Source organism: Tachysurus fulvidraco, chromosome 3 (assembly GCF_022655615.1).
Source record: "Tachysurus fulvidraco isolate hzauxx_2018 chromosome 3, HZAU_PFXX_2.0, whole genome shotgun sequence".
Classification (NCBI taxonomy): domain Eukaryota; kingdom Metazoa; phylum Chordata; class Actinopteri; order Siluriformes; family Bagridae; genus Tachysurus; species Tachysurus fulvidraco.
In genome coordinates, this window is record NC_062520.1 from 18,863,154 (window position 1) to 18,866,902 (window position 3,749).

The following is a 3,749-nucleotide window of genomic DNA, read 5'->3' on the forward strand; positions in this document are numbered from 1 at the left end:
CTTTCCCTTTATCATCTCCATATCTGATTGTGGTTACTGTGGTGGTATTCTCACTTTTAACACCTAATGGTACATTTTCAATTCAAATGATCCATACCTCAGTTAGCTCATTAACGTAGATAAAACGCTCTGTGTATAAACATATATTTTTCAAAAGTACAAAAATGACTAAGTTAATGTGAACTTCTGGCACATGGGCTAAATCAGATCTGTACACACTTGTGGGATTAGCCACAAAGTTAGTAGATCATTTCTAATTAAAGAGGGACGATCGGGGTATGTGTGTGGTAGCCATAGATAACATTTTACATGGTGAACGTTTGACATTTTCTGCTACGTGACGTTTTGAAAACTACTCTTGTTTTTGAATGCATGTTTAACCACAAGTAAAGTTAAAGCATTTTTAATGTCTGGTTACCCCCAAAAGTGAAAAGGGAGACTCCACTATGGTGCAGGTGCATCCAAGACATTTAGGCAGCTGAAGTCTGATTGCAAACTGAAATGATTAAGCTTATAACTGATTCACTACATAACTATCAACATAACATGACCAAAGTGTCACAGTTATTCACATTTTATTTATTTATTCAAGTGAGGAAAACTTGGTTTCGGCATTGCTTTGGTTGAGTTGAATTCTTTTCTTGCTGAAAGCCTAGGCATGATAAAAGTAAGACGATTCAACATAATTTGGAGAAATATACTTTAAGATTTCATAAAGTTGATGTCTCAAAAATTTCTTTCTTTCCCAAAAAATCTTTTTTGGCTTTTTGTCAACTTTAGTCTCTTCTGGCTGTTTGCCAGGATTCAGCCACAGCAACATCAAGTGAAAAAGGTACACACTGTGCACAAATGTAGGATAAATATTATAGGTTTGAAATTAGATTCAGCCAATGATTATACGTAGTAATAGAAATACAGCTTTTTTACATAATAATTTTGGTTAGTTTTTATAGATTCTTAAGACAGGAGAACAGAAAATGTCTCTAGAACTTGTGTATAACAGACACTATTCAGGCTACTAGAATGCAGTTGCCAAAGACGTGTACACTGTTATACAGGGATTGCAGAAACAAGATTTTATGTAAATACTGTACACGTGTGTCGACTTCAGCTTTGGTAAAGGGTACCCTCACAGTGAAAGGTCACTCGTGTGCTAGAGAGTGTGAGAAATCACATTTGTGCAAAGTTTTTTCCGTTAAGATATTTTTTTTGTTTGTGATGCACATTCATAAGAACTACATAGGAACTGTTCACTTACTTAAAGTGTACGTTTGAATTTTTTCCACATCAAGTGAAGTGGACAACGCTTGTGCAGTTAGTATGTAGGTACCGTCATACCGCAGACGGTCCATTTCATCACATATTTCTAAGTATGTGATAGTGCACAAAAATATGCTATTGGTCTTGTAGTATATCAGAGTTTTGCTGTTTTGTACGGATGTTTTCCCTGTGTCTGAATTCCTGGATTTGTGCACATTTTTCACACTGTACTTAGTCTGATGTAAGGAAGGAGGCAATTATTTTTCACACTGGGAATTGGGTGTTGAATATATTTTATGTAATAAATATTTAAAATGACATTGTTCTGTGCTCGTTCCCTCAACAGTGCTTTTATTCATTATTAGGTTTTTAATCTGTCTTTGGTCTTTGAAATGTGCACAAGTAAAATGTGCTCGGCTGAAAAGGGTTATAAATAGTTTGACACTGTGTTAACCAACTCAAGCTACCACTACAGTGTATGGCATGGGGTAAGGGGAATACAGTCCTGTTCAATGGTCTAAGGCAACTGAATTTTTAAAAATACAATGTTTTATAAAATTTTTATTTTATGGATTCTGCATTATTGAGTCAATTAAAAAATAGATTCCGAACATCACATTACAAAAAAAAATTTTTTTTACAGAAAATGTTTTGTTTGGCAGTAAAGAAAGCAAATAAATTACATAAAACACCACTTTACAGAAACAGGAATGATGGTCAGCATCAGAGGAACTGTGACAGATTCACCAATATGCTCAGAAAACAGCAACAGGAAGGAGACCAGGGGAAGATCAGGGGAATACCCCCTTGGATGTGCTGCCATGTGAGAAAAACACACACACACTCACTCTTATACACACAATCACACCAACAGGCAATTTAGCATAGCTAGTACACATGCTGGAATGCGTGTGGAAGAAGTAGGAGACGAGAGAAATAGAAAACCCCACATGAACTTGGGGAGAATATGTAAACTTCAACACAGACATGAACCCAAGCTAAGGATCAAACTAGGGATCTATCCGATTAATGACATATAGCCACAATAAAGACTGTTTAAGTTCCAGATTACACTACACTACAGAATATGGGATAAGTTCAAGAGGGTGAATTCTTATGCAAGCCATAAGAATAAATTTGTAATATAATTAGATCCTGAAACACAGCTTAATGTTTTTATTAATATTGCCAGATAAAGACAAAATATTAACAGTAAGATGTTTATCTAGTTCTAATTATGTAGTGATTTCAAATATTAAACAATAAAATTTACAAATCTACTTAGAAAAGGGACATATAACGTGACTCAAGCGTGATTGTACAAATGTATAGGTTTTACTGATAACACCACAAATGGAAAAAATGGCGCAGTTGATCTTCGCATCATTGTAGCCACAGAAGCCCTGATGGAGAGCCAACCTGACCAGAACCCACCTCATCTCTCCCAAAACACAAACACACACATACAGACAGAGAGTGAGAGAGAAAGTGTCTACGGTGTGTGTCCTACATAGAGAAAGAGACGAGGGGCCCACCGGAGAGCATGGGGACACTCTCAACCACACACTAACACTCACACACACTTAAACCAGAGGGGGACGGAAATCTAAATATGATTCAACTTTACAAACACGTAGATGCATGTTATACTCTCTTTCTGGATAACACTCTTCTTCTACGCTATTTTGGGATTTATATCGTATAACATAACAGAAGGAAATGTCTTACTTTGGGTCTTTCATAGATGATATATTCCTTAGAAAAGTTTAAGTGAGCTTTTAAAGTAAGAGAAATCTCCACATAACTGTATGACATACTGAATGGGTTGTATCAAAAGACTGTTGTCATTCAAGTGCTGAAACCACAGTTCCTCTCTCCATATGAATGTACCTTCTTTAGATGTGGACAGCATGTCAATCATTACCGTAACGCTGTCATATTATTCAGATCTTTTTTACTGGAATAATAACAGAAAGGGGGAGGGGAAACAAGATGTGTGAGCGGCATAGTTTAATGGTAGCTAACTGGACAGTAAGAAATAAAACATTATATTACTATATATTAGTTGATATTAGTATATATTAGTTTTCTGAACTGCTGGTAACATCTTAAAGATAAACGTATCTTTATTTAAGCTGTCTAGCTTAAGTGCTTCATTTCTTACAAAGATTAATCCAGAAGCTTTTTTTCGTTGTCCCAATATGTTAACACTTTTGGTTCTTTCTACACCTCCAACATTCGAAATATATTTGTTGCAATATTGTAGTTGTATTTACTCCAACATAAAAAAAACGCTGATGTTTCTCAAGCTTGGCCGGGTGTTTAAAATGGACACATTTTCAAACAACTGTTTATAAAAGGCTTTATAGCATTATGTGCATCAGGTTATTATGAATATTTGAATAATGTAGACATGCATCTAAGAAATTCTTTATTTAATCGTAAATAAAAGAGGAACTCTTGAAAACCTTTATATACAGATGCAATAG